At 29.4% G+C, this 14,506-nt stretch overlaps 2 non-coding genes across 2 annotated transcripts; one reads left to right on the forward strand and one right to left on the reverse strand.

Annotated features, from left to right (window-relative positions):
- The first annotated feature begins 5,965 nt into the window (after positions 1-5,965).
- On the forward strand, positions 5,966-6,038 carry TRNAR-CCU (transfer RNA arginine (anticodon CCU)). Its single transcript has one exon. It is a non-coding gene; the product is annotated as a tRNA-Arg (tRNA).
- Positions 6,039-7,555: 1,517 nt separating this feature from the next.
- Positions 7,556-7,627, reverse strand: TRNAT-UGU (transfer RNA threonine (anticodon UGU)). The gene has a single exon. It is a non-coding gene; the product is annotated as a tRNA-Thr (tRNA).
- Positions 7,628-14,506: the final 6,879 nt, after the last annotated feature.

Here is a 14,506-nt window from a genome sequence, read left to right on the forward strand (position 1 = left end):
AATAAACTTCTGAAGTAAAATATTTGTAAAAATGAAATTTGAGACATGTTATGAATTTTTAACATTTGTTTGTCTTTCAATTATTAATCTTAAGAAAATTTAGTTTTTGTCTTTTTAGTCTACTTTCTTACACTTTTAAAATCTTTAACTTAAAATTAGATCGTTTAGTTGATCTTAGTCTAACATTGTTGGTCATAAGGAACCATCAATAAATGTCCCCATCAGATTGTTCAACCCCACTTCATAGAAAAAGGTTATTCTAAAAATGGTATGGCCACCATAAACAACAATAACCTAAGTACCTAGCTATAAATAACTTAGGTAACCTAATGTGAAATTATTTAAATTTATTGATTTAAATTATTTTAATTTTTTCAGTTTAGTAATTTTCTATTAGTGGTGGAGATGAAATCTGGTTGAAAATTGTCATCAATTTTCTTGCAACAACTAAGGTACTCTAAGGTAAACCTTAGGTAACTTAGGTAGCAATAATTGCTGGTCTTCGTGGTGTGAGTGGAAGCATTTCGGCCTTTCATCTGGAGGTCCTGAGTTCGAACCCCAGTGAGGCGCATGGCATTTTCACACATGCTACAAATCATTCATCTCATCCTCTGAAGCAATGCCTAACAATAGTCCCGGCAGCAATAATTGGTAGCTTTTAAAATTGCAAAAAAATGTGTTTGTTCTTTCTTTACATTATTTTACCGTAATTTCAAATGAAAGGGACTAATCATTTTCTTACTGAAGCGGTTTGTGTATGTGTTTGTGTTTGTGTATTTTTCATAAAAATTTATTTTTCAATGAAACATTTGAAGAGGAATCATTTATATAATCTTAACATAGTTTTTTATATTGCTTGTTTGTTTAATAAAATGATCCAAGCTAAAGAGAAGTTAAGATCATCCTGCCAAACACTCTGCTCTGGAGATTTGATATAATCTTGTAAGGGAAGATAACTTACCCCACAGTCAATCAAATATCGCCAAGTGAGTGAGTTCAGGCAGTGTGATGAGCTTAGGTTAGAGACAGAAATTGTGGAGATAATGCAGGTAATTTGACCAATGGAATTGACAACTTCAATACATACACTGTGTTTTGTTTCAATCTGTGTATACCAAAGAGTATGAAAAACGATGGGTGTGTGACCAGAATCTGCTAAAAATTTATTTCATGCAAATGTCATGCAATAAATATTTCTCAATCTTAAATCCCATGTAAAAATTTTAATTTTTTATGAAATCATTCACTGTATAACTATAGATGAAAATAAGCTGTTGCGATTGAATACTGTAGAGTAGCTGTGGTTGACATTCATCACTTGTAAAATTCTGTACATTGCAATAAACAAGTAATTTGTTTAGGTCAATTGGTTCTCAGATGCATGCTCAATTGTTTAGTCAGTCATGAGAATAAAATGGTAACACATTTACTCCCTTAACCTGAGATAAATATTTTTGTGTGCTTATTTTGCAGTAAATAAGTAAATATTGTATATGCTTACATGCTTTATACCACTTTCAGGTACAGTAGGAAGAACTGAGCAACCTGTATTGCACAGTTATATTATCATAATTCATTATAATTGCATAAACATATCCTAAAATACATAAATTAAAGTATATTAAAACACTTCAGATACCATATAAATATATCCTCAACAAAAATAAATAATTTACAGGTGAGTATTGAACTGTTATACAATAATTATAAGTTCTGTCGTATAGCATAATTATAATGAAACAGTAAACACATTTAAACGGTAATTACTAAAAATGATATGATAAGTTATATAAAGAACTGATTTCCTTTTCTACTGTAAATATTGTGTTTACTGTTGTAAATTAAAATCCAAATTCAAAAAGGCCCATAAAATTTCAAAGATTTACTTAGATTTCAAAGTGTTAGTTTATCAAAAACTTTAAAAATGTATAAATAAAATTATACAAAAACTGTTTTTGTAAAATACAAAAACTGAAAAAACTTAAAAAGACCAGCACAAAAGTACTTTGTTTACTCAAAATTGAATAACGACATAGAAATCCACTGAAAATAAAAGATGTATCTACTGTATTATATACACGTCTGTGTCATAACTGTGAATCATGTTCTGCATCATTGATTAAGATGGTCATGATTGGATGAGTATGATTTTTACTATGGCAGTTAAGTTCTATATCTTTTTTAAATCCATTTCATTTAGGTGTAATTGAATATAAATCAAGTTTTTAAAGCCTCATATATGTTTTAACATGTAATATAAAAGTATGTTTTAGCAATTTCCAGTCATTAACGGTGTACTTTATCTACAAAGTCTAAACATATGTCTTAATTATTTTAATGGAAAACATTATTCATAATATAAAATCTTATTTGAATGCATTGTGTATATACAGTCGACCAGTTTAATCTGGTTTGTGAAGTAATAAATCCTGTATCATTTCTTGTTACACCATATTTTGTTATTCTACACGTACACGTACTTGCATCTCTGCACTAAGCTATCTTTGCTAAAGTATATTTGATTTAGATTTTTTTTTTAATAAAAAAAAATGAAAACCGTAAAATTTATAAGACTTCCAACCGTGTGTCTTATTATGGGATGTAATAGTAGATGAATATAAAAACAAAAAATATTTTTGAAAGTATATTATTTCTAGCTACAACATTAAAAACAATTTCACAAATTGAAATTGTAAGAAGTAAAAGTTGATTGATACAGTACACAAGCGAACTGGAACTGGTTTGGATTTGAGCTACTGTTACATCTTTTTATGTACATTTATACAGATAGTTAAATTTAGCATCAATAATAAATACAATGTGACAGATTATTGAAGCAGTCATCATTTGTAGATATTATATACAATGTCTAAACTAGTAATATTTTATTACAAACTTCAAAAATATGTAAATTCAATGTATCCAGATACCAGGTGAACCGAACAGGTTGGTCTAGTGGTGAATGTGTCTTTGCAAATCAACTGATTTTTAAGTAGAGAGTTCTGAGGTTCAAATTCTAGTAAGGGCAGTTTTTTTTAATATGGATTTGAATACTAGATCGCAGTGTTCTTTGGTGGTTGGGTTTTAATTAACCACACATCTTAGAAATGATCGACCTGAGACTGTAAAAGACTACAGTCATTTACACTCGTACATATCCTCATTCATCCTTTGAAGTAATCCTGATGATGGTTCCGCAGGCTAAACAGAAAAAGAAAAGAAAGATATACTAGGTGATCATTTTTGAAAAGTTAACACATTTATTATTCAACAGCTATCAGTCCCATCGTATTTTTGTTTGCAGGCATGTACACCATTATGAGGGGGAACCTTTTTAAAATTATTTTCAAAGGGGTTTGAAAATAATTAACTCTGCTACACCAATCCCATCACAAAAATCTATAATTGCAATGGTAACATTTAATTTAGGGTAGTACTTTTTTTAAATTTCAGTCCAACAAAAATAACTATAAAATTACATGATATTACTTCTTAAACCAATTGAAATAATCATAATCTGTGGATTAAAACTGTGCTGATTATTTTTTTAAATTACCAACACAACTTTTACCCTTAAATGTTTTTCTAAATTTTCAAGGGTTGAAAACTTACTTTTTTTGAATGAGACAATGTAGTTTGTGAAAACACATTGGAAGGTCCTTTGAATGTCAAGTAACTTGGTACAAGAAATAAAATAAAAATTGGTTCACTGGTATTGTTATGGTTAAAAATGTGGTTTTCTTTAGGTTATATTTTGATACAGTGTTACTGACCCAAAGTATTAGGTCTGAAATCATCCATTCTTAGTAAAAATATGGTTTTTAGGTTTCTCCAGCATTAAAATATATACCAGTAAACACAGCATTATAACATAGTTAAACGTACGAAAAACCAATAATAAGGTACCTACTTCTTTGCTAGCAACATGTTGAAAAAATTTATTACCAGATATACTTAATGATTAAATAATTAAAAACTAATTCATTAATGAATAATTGTTAATAAAAAAGTATAGCTTAAATCATTCATTAATTAAATTTGCTAGGAAGGTTTTTAACAGTAAGAGTCCTTAAGAAATAATAAATGAAATATTTTTTTTTACCTCAATAAAATAAAAAGTATCAATTTTTAAATCGTTCAAAATGATTTCTATTTTCTTGTAAACAATAAAAGTCTTTGTTGAAATTCAAATCTTACCTTTATTAAAGTTTCTTTAATTACATCCCTACATGCTCTTACAATTTTATTTTTCAATTTTTGTATGTTAGCATGAATTTCATTATGAATTATTGATTTTAAATAACCCCACAAAAAACAAAACAAAAACGTCCAGTGGTGTAATGTAAGCAGTTCTTGACAGCCACTCAACTGTCACTCTTCTGCCTACCCAATGATCAGGAAACATTCGGTCAAACCATTGTTGAACTGGAAGTCAATTGTGAGCATCTAAGTGTTATACAACTATTGAAATATCTTAAGTAGAAAGCCTTAAATTGAGGGTATATCTTGTAGAATTCATTTTGAGAATGTGCTTGATCTACAGTAGATTGTTTTTTTAAGTTTTTCAATCTTCAATCCCATGTGAAAACTTTCAAAGATTCACAACAATAACAAAAAGTTAATATGAATGTTTTATATTTTGTTTCATTATTTTTCTGTCAGTTTTTGTGATCTTTTAAACAGAAATTCATATTTGAAGAATGGTTTGACATAAACCTTGTTTATACTTTTAATAGATTGGTGCAATTTGAAAGTTTAAATTTTTCAATAGCAGTTTAAGCATCTTTTTATGAACAAAATAACACCATATTGTCTTAAATGTAATTTCAAAACAAGTTTGAAAAACCATTAGTTTCTGTATAAACTCTACAAACAGTATTCATAAATAATCATGACAGAGTAAAGTTAAATCTTTTTTAAAATAATAAACGGATGGTATGGTGGAATAGAGCTGATAAGTTAAAAATATGTTATCCTTCCTTCTCAATTATGTTGCAATAATTTAAAATGCAGAAATAAGAAATAAAATGCTAAAAGCAGTATATGCAGTCTTATATAAAAATAGTATCAAGGTGAAAATATGAATTGGATAATAACGGAAAATAGTCACTATACAGAACACACACATGCGCGCGCGCGCGCATGTGTGTGAGATGTTACTCATCTATGTGTGAGATATTACTCGTGTTTACTCTTGCCCAGCTTTTTATCTCCACCAGTTTCGTCAACTTGGCTTTCTAAAATTTAATGAGTGTTAACTGAATTTAGAATATTTAATTTCTTTCTAAGAATATGAAATTTACTTAAAAGTATTATAAAGCAGTATTTTCAATATGCGTGAAATAACCTTATTCTTGTAAGGGAAACTTATTTTCAAACGGTTACTATAAGAATTTACTACAACCTGCTTTATTTTATAAAGTCATTTTTAAAGACCCAATGAACTGTTATTTTCAGTCAGAACCTAGCCGGCTTTGTTCTAGTAAATTAATATGTTAAGCAAAGCGTTATTCTGTATTGTTACGTGCATGTCTGGTTAGTATAGAAAACTGACCGTAATCAAATTTTTTTATGATAGTTTAATAGGAAGAACACACTTCAAGTTGTTTTCGCATTATAAATGTTTTCGTAAAATTGTAAGACATAAAGTAAATTTAAAAGAACATTTCAGGAATCTTCAAGAGAGGGTTGGGAAATCTGGAATGTTTTTTAGTTATAATTATGGTATTAAAAAGGTATGACCTCGTCGGTTCTAATTTTTAATCGAAATCATTGACGATAAGTTGTACTAAAAATGTAAATTAGTATTCATATTCACGTATTTCGATTTTTTATGTAAAAAATATAATAAATTAAACATCCTTTCTCATTCTAGATTAAAAATTATTTTTAGTGGTTGTACGCTATTCAAGACGTTTTTCTTAACAATAATTAAAGTAGCAAAAAAAGAAAGCGTCATGTTCAAGCCCCTGTGGCCTAATGGATAAGGCATCGGTCTCCTAAACCGGGGATTGTGGGTTCGAGTCCCACCAGGGGTATGTATTTTTTTTTCTTCCACAAAGCTGCAGCAGGGTTCCCGACTTCGCTTAACATTTTTTTGTCTTACTATAAATTCTTAAAATAATGAGATTAAACAAGAATTTAAATAGTAGATTAAATATGTTTGTCTACAATCCAACTATCGAGATATTTCGTTTATGTCGTATATTACAGAAATAAATATGTTATTGGAAATAAATCCAGATTGTAACATTAACCTATGAGCATAATAACATACGAGTGCATAAAAATCTTCATTCGAATTAGATTAGCGAATATAAGTCCTCTTATTCTATACTTACAGTACTAAAAGATTTTTTTATTAAAATTGTTAATCCGCTACATTCAAATTCTGAGGAGTTGTTTTGTTTTATAATAAAATAAATGAGTGAATTGTTTTTAGTAGATTAATAAGACGCTGTGTTACTACGACATAAAATACTTCGTTGTACGGTCATAAGTTGCTCGTCGCTAGCGCTGACGTCTCTTGTTTTTGTCAGAATTCAGTAGTCATTTACACAGTGTCGTCTAGGTGCAGTGATGTTTATTAATTGCTGTCTGTTTAAAAGGGATTAACTGCTACGATTGTCATTATAAAATACAATGGAAATATTGATTAACCTAAGTAAAAATGTACAGATTTAAGAAAAAATTAATTAATTTAAAGTATCAGGAAATATTTTTCACTCTGTTTACATCATAATACGAACCAGGTAATACTTATTGTTATTACATGAAATTATTTTAATTTTAATTTGCTATTGTGTGGCATAAATTTGTTGCAGCTTAAGCCTGACAGCATTCGCTCATTGTACCGGCATTTTTCTGAGGTAATTTCTTCGGATTACTTTCTGGCTGACACGTGTAGTGTGGATTTGACTTTTATCGTAATACATTTTTTTCCTGCTATTTCTTATACACCTCACCGCAATAGTGTCTTAATATTTATATAGCAGCGTTGAAGGAAGTTAAACTAGCCTTCAGCTTTTTGTTATTTTTACACTGATTTGAATACTAGTTCGTGTATACCGGTGTTCTTTGGTGTTGGTCAATTAACCACACATGTCAGGAATGGTCGAACTGTGGCTGTACAAGACTAAACTTCATTTGCACACACACATACACACACATCATCCTCAGAAGTATTATCTAAACGGTAATTACCGGAGTCTAAACAGGAAAAAAGCCTTCAGCTTTATAACATACAGATTTACATGCATTATTTATATTGCATACATGCATTATTTATAACTGATACACACCACGATATGTGTAAAATGTATGTTTCATTCATAAATATAAAATAAATGTAAATGATATTAAAGTTTCATTGTTTCGTATACATAAAAAAAAATAACAGTAGTGTGTTTAAATAAATATAAAATGAATCTAAATGAAATTAAAATTTTATCGTTTCGTATACATAAAAAATAATAACTGTAAAATGTATATTTCACTCATGGGTATGAAATGAATGTAAATGAAAGTTTCATAGTTTCGTACACAAAAAAAATATTGCCTCCTGTGAGGTTTGAACTCACGACCCCTGGTTTACAAGACCAGTGCTCTGCCACTGAGCTAAAGAGGCGTGCGCAGTTTGCAGCCTGAATAAGTAAACACATTCTACTCCACACCTTGCCATGTTTGGTTTATTGTGTATCCATTTGCATTTCTAGCCCTTTTTGTCTTCTTATTTTCTTCCAAAATTTGTTTTCCGTTCCCCTTTCTTGCAATTAAAATCATGTAGAATGCTGTTCAGTACATTAAAATTTTTATTATTTAATATACCGTACCTTACTATGACAGTCCTCTTTTTTCTGTTTAGCCTCCGGAACCACCGTAAGGTATTATTTCAGAAGATGACTGAGAATGATATGTATGAATGTAAATGAAGTGTTTTGTATAGGCTCAGGTGGACCGTAACTGAGGTGTGTAGTTAATCGAAACCCAACCTCCAAAGAACACCGGGAGCCACGATCTAGTATTGAAAACTACTATGATAGTTCTAGGGCAGAGTAAGCGTAGTAGAGTATTTTCCATACCTATCTTTATTTGCTACTCCATTCAGCCGCTGTTAGGTGTCGGTTAGTTAACATTTTTACGTATTACAGTTATTTACGTTATTTTTACGTAAGTTACAGTTAAGCAAATAACTGTACCTCAAATAAAAATTAATTTTCAGTAGGATAAACGACTTTGTGGTTATTTCAAAAACTAAATTGTTTAAAATAACGGAACCTTAAACTAAATTTGATCTAATAATTCTTAATCGGGTACAAGAGTTTTTTAGGACCATTTTTTAATGCCGCAATTAAAAAACTTTATTTTCCTGCTAACCAAACATTAAAGGTTAGGATATAACTACTTCTACTGATAACAAGTTGTCATTCATAAATGTTGTTTAAAACCATTAGCTTTGTAGGGATGGGCTTGATTAATGTTATTGCCTAAAGGTTTTCATAATAAGATTACTCAAAAGTTCAGATGAAATATGTAGGAAAGCCTAAGCAAATCTTTTACTGGTATTTATTTTATACTTCGACCAACTGTCAATCCATTCTCAGTTAAAGCATCCACAATTCTCTAGTTTCTCTTAGTGTTATCATATTCCATTTATTTTATGGTTTTGATTCTCACAACTCATTGACGGAAAATTGTTAATTTTTATTAAGCTGTAGTTTTACTGCATATAGCAGTTGCATACCAAACATTATAGATTATTATTCGGGATGGGCTGATTGGGTCCAGTGTGGGTATAAAGTGAGAAAAATTTGATCATGTGAAGTTATCTGATAGTGAACAAGGTATGATAGCCCGATTCAGAACAACTAATAGGATCTGATCCAGCCAAACTACTGCTTCTATGGTAAGCTCTTGCTTACTGGTTGGTAAAATGAAGCTGTGTGACCCGCTCCGAAGCTTTAATTACACATATGACCACTTACCTTAGTTACCTCACTTAATTAAGATAGGCATAAAACTTACCTTGAGCTGAAACTTCAGTAACTATGTATATGTATAAAATGACTGGTAAAAGTTGACTAAATTGTTGAGAAGAGCTTTTAAGTGTTTATTTTATGTTTGTTGAAGCTGTGTTTTGTTTGCCCAGTATAAAAGTAATGATCCTGTGCAAGATAGTAGATTTCCTTGTTCAGAGACCATCCCTCTGATGGTTGACTGCCTTACCTTTTATGTCTTCTTCCTTGGACAAGTACCATGGGAGTTGGTTCAACTATGGGAGCTGGTTTCATATGAAGCCATGAACACCTCATAGTTACTTTTTACTAGAGCATAATTGGATAGTGACACAGTACCTGTGAAGTTGCCCATAGACGTTCGTTTTCTATATAAGAAATCTATATGAAAAGGGGTCACCAGAAAATTAGAAATAATATTCTACGAGTCGGAACATGGAATGTTAGAAATCTAAAAAAAGGTTGTTAGGTTAGAAAATTTAAAGAGAGAAATGGGTAGATTAAATGTAGGTGTTGTAGGAATTAGTGAGGTTTTGTGGGAAAAGGAAAACGACTTTTGGTCAGGTGATTTTAGAATAATTAACTCGACGTCAAATAAAGGCCAGGCAGGAGTAGATTTCATAATGAACAAGAAGGTAGGGAAGAGACTAGACTATTTCAAAAAGCTTAGCAATAGAATCATTATCATAAGGATAAAAATCAAAACCTAAGCTAACAATTGTTAATGTCTGTATGCCTACAAGTACCCATGATGATGAGGTAAAGTGTGAATGCAAAGAAATTGATGAAAGTTTAGGGACAGGGAAAGAATTTTAGAGCTCAGATTAATAGTAGAAGGAGGATTAAGGAAAAACAAACCAACATAAATGGCATTTATAGACTTAGAAAAGGCATTTGATAACGTAGACTGGAAAGATTTAGGAGAAACAATGTACGGCATGGATGAAGTCCTACGCAAAAACTACCTCATGAAAATAAACAAGAACGAAACGAAAGTAATGAAATGTAGTAGTAATAATGTAGATGGACCATCGAATATAAAAATAGGAAGAGAAAAGACTATGGAGGTAGAAGAATTCTGTTATTTGGGAAGTAGAATTACGAAAGACGGACGAACCAGGAGCGATATAAAATGTTAAATAGCACAAGTGAAACGAGCTTTCAGTCAGAAATATAGTTTGCTTAAGTCAAAAATTAGTTTAAATGTAAAAATTGACATTTTTGAAAGTGTATGTTTAGAGTGTAGCTTTAAATGAAACTTGGATGATTGTCGGAGTATTTTAGAAGAAACGATTAGAAGCTTTTGAAATGCAGTGGCATAGGAGAATATTAAAAATCAGGTGGGTGGATAAAGTGAAAAATGAAGAAGTGTTGTGGCAAATTGATGAAGAAAGAAGGATTTGGAAAAATATAGTTAAAAGAAGAGACTGACTTATCAGTCACATATTAAGGCATCCTGGAATAGTCTCTTTGATATTGGAGGGACAGGTAGATAGGAAAAATTGTGGAGGTAGGCAATGTTTGGAATAAGTAAAACAAATTGTTAGGGATATAGTATGTAGGGGGTATACTGAAATGAAACAACTGGCACTAGTTAGGGAATCTTGGAGATACATCAAACTAGTCAAATGACTGAAGACAAAAAAATATGAGAATTGCAAAAAATCCAAATTCAGTTCAGTTGCCAGTAGGAAAGCCTCTGGTCTTTGTTTAATTCCTTTTCTCAACAAATCAACCAAAAAGTAGAACTTTGTACAATTAAAGCAGTAGATCTTATGTACTCCAGAGATATTGTCTTTTGTTTGTTGTTGGGTTCTGTGTTTAATGATTATTACTTTGTTTGGTGTTCAGAAGGCCACATTATACCCAATTTTTTAAAGTTTATTTTAATTTGCATTTTGTAATTTGCAATTACAACTTTATTTTAAACATTTGAAGATTGTTAAACACGAGTATGTGTTCACAAATAAAAAAATTTTCTTAGATTTATGTGTGTTCAAGACTTACTCATTGCCAAATGGTATTGATTTAAATAATTTTAAAAACTTTTGTAAAGTAAATTTCTCTGATGGTCCCACATATAAACTAAAAATTTCCCACTCAGGCGATTGATTTGAAGATTTTTTTTATTCGTTGGTTATCATCATTACTTGATACCGGATTTTTTTATAGTTTATTGATATACTCGTGTAGGATGAAACATCTTCAGATATTCAAAAATTTCATCAGCACATTTAAAAAACTTTCAAAAAAAGTAACATTAAAAAAGTATTTTTGTTCTTGCCTTCCAGATAGCCATATCTCATATTCAATAGTAACTTAATATAATTTACACACACACACACACACACACACACACACACACACACACACACACACACACACACACACACACACACACACACACACGCACACACACACACACACACACACACACACACCCACACACACACACACACACACATATATATATATATATATATATATACACACATACACACACACACACAAGTATATGTGTAAATTTAATATTAAATGAAATATAAACTACGAAAACACAGTAAATAGATAAGTTAAACGTACCATATTAATTGCAAGAATCAATTCTCGTGGGATCCTGCATTTTCAGTTGTTAATAAGTTCTATAATTACAATAAAACATTTATTTATGATTCGTTAATTTGCTGAAATTATTTCCTATTTTGAAAATTATTAAGGATGAATATGCAAATTCTGGTGTTCAGTACTGGATTGATGTAAGTAAACAATTTTGACAAATTAACAAATCAAAAATAAATATATTTTAATGAAATTATATAATTTAATAACAACTGAAGTTGCAGGATCCTGTGAAAATCGATTCTTTGAATTAATGTGGTGTAAACATATCAGGTAAACTTATCTATTTGGTGTGTTTTGGTGGTTTGTATTTCATTTAATATTTAATCTTATTAGCACAGTAGTCAGTATGTTAATGAATTATATCAATTTAAAAAAAAAATTATATATAAATATTTTGACCTTCAGAAATCAGCACTAGTAAGGATTATTGAGTTACTGTTATTGTTTTTAGTTTAGCACTGATTTCAAAGATAAAAATATTAATTTTTTTTAACTTTTAGTTAATTTTTTCTCTTCCGAATCACCCACCTTAGTGGTACATTAAACAATTTACTTTTTTACTTGAAAAAGAAGCCAGAGTGCATGGCTTCTTTTCTTTTTTGCCAGTAAGCTTTCATTCTTTCAGACATGAATTTCTTTTGTTTTTCTGCATAGTTCATGTTTTGACTTCTGTAATCTTTGGTTTTCTTCTTTTAATACTTTCTTAGTTTGTTTTTTGAGTTTAAAGGTTTCTTCTGTTATGTTTAGTCCTGCAAGATCATCTTGTAGCAGTTCACACCATTTTTTTCTTTGTTTTTCTAGAACTGAAGAATGAAGTGTGAATCTGTTGTTATTCATTCTGGAGATGTGACTAGAAGCTAATTTTTTGTTTCTTATTGTGCCTGAAAGTCTTTCTATTCTGTTATATAGCTATTTTGAAATAGTTTATCTTTTTTGGAATTTTGGACTTAGTATTTTCCTAATGATTTCTCTTTACTTCCTTTCTAGATTATCCAGTATTCCGCTTTTATTCACTGCTGTTTCCATTAGATAGAGGCAACGAGGTTTTACAGTTTTGTTATAATTTTTAATTTTACTATTACAAGAGAGTGATTTTTTGTTGTGTATGTCTTCAGTCAATTGGAATGCAAGTTCCATCTTCTGTATTCTAAATTCAATTGTGTACTTTTCCAGTCTGTTCCAGTCGACCTATTTTCCATCTATTTAAAATGTATATTTTCTCAATATTATGACCACTGATTTCTTGATCTTTTGGTATAGCCTTGTTTTGATCATGATTTTAGTTTTTGAAGGAGATTTTAAGTCCCATTTTAACCACTTTTAACTTTCTTTGATTTATATCTCAGCCCCCCATCATTATTTAGCTAAAAGAGCCTTGTCATCTTTGAGGGTGAGACAGTTATACATCAACCTTTTGTCCATATTTTAATTCTGGAATTTTTGTTCAAGTTCTTGTTTCATTCCTTGAAAAAATTTTTTTTTTTTGGTCTCAAACAAACTTTTGTAAGTTATCTTAAGATATAATTATATTATTAATGGTTTTGGGTATTTTACTGTTTGTTTATTGATTTTTATTTTCTGGCAACAGTGCTGCAGTTTTTACTAAATGTGGCCACGGCTGTTGACACTTTACTCTTCTTTTATTTCCATCAATTTCAGAATATTATTCCAAAATGTTTTAAGTGATGACAAATCAAAGTTGTAATTGCTGATGGAGTTTACTGACTTATCCAAGATTATAATATTCTATGAAATGTGATGTGATTATTAAAACATTAATGTAGTAAAAAAATCTGAGTGTTACATGAAAAACCGCATTTTATTAATGGTAAAATTCTGTCATTAAAAATAATCCACCCAAAATTTTAACTCTACAATTCCTATTTTTTAAACTTAGTTTTATAGAATATAATATATAAAAAAATTCCCAAAAATGAAAACATAAGACATTTCAAATCTCAACTTATAAAATCCCATGTGGAATTTGATAAGTTGGGTAATAATGCTGCTAACTTAAGGTATTAAGGATTGTGTATAAGTAAAATTTAATTTTATGATAAAAATAATTTTATTGTAATACAAAAAAAAAAATTTTTATATATAATTTATGTTGTAATATATTTCAATTATACAATTTTATTTATTTAATTCAAAAAATGGTAAACTCATTAGCTTTTATTCTATTACTACTTGAATACATATATATATAATGTGTACATTGACTGATGTTATAACTGCAGTCATTTTATGTTTGGTATATTTTTATAACATAATTATTTTTTGTAGTAACGTACAGTCAATAAAATTTCTTTTGACTAGATATATACATGAAATGACTTATCAGGTATTAACTACAATAAATTATTCAACTATCATCTAATCATAAACAATATGTACATAATATGGATATGTTTAATTAACTAATTCCAGTTATTTTCTATATTTTACATTTTTTTTTTTACAATAAAGATAGATCTTGTTAAAATTAATACAATGTATAATTGTAATATTATAGATATTTTAATAAGTCCTAGACTTACTTAAAAGACAAAATTTTATTAACTGTTAAACAAAATTTCACAGAAAAAATGGGGCATAAATTTAATTACTCTAGAATACGTGTAATTTTTTTTAGCCATTTTGTTATAACTGAACAAACTGTTTCCATCCAATTAAGTCCTAGGTGTATCAAATATCATAGCTTAAGCAAGCAGTAGGAATAACCTTATTAGATCTCATACTATTGTCTTTAGAATGTTCTAGGAATTACAAATATTAGATCCCAAAAGACCTATCAAATGACCCATATATATTTTAAAAAGTTAATCTATAATATCAGTCGAGGCGACATTTTTAAATTAAAGACTTAA

This window comes from Lycorma delicatula, chromosome 6, assembly GCF_047948215.1.
Source record: "Lycorma delicatula isolate Av1 chromosome 6, ASM4794821v1, whole genome shotgun sequence".
Classification (NCBI taxonomy): domain Eukaryota; kingdom Metazoa; phylum Arthropoda; class Insecta; order Hemiptera; family Fulgoridae; genus Lycorma; species Lycorma delicatula.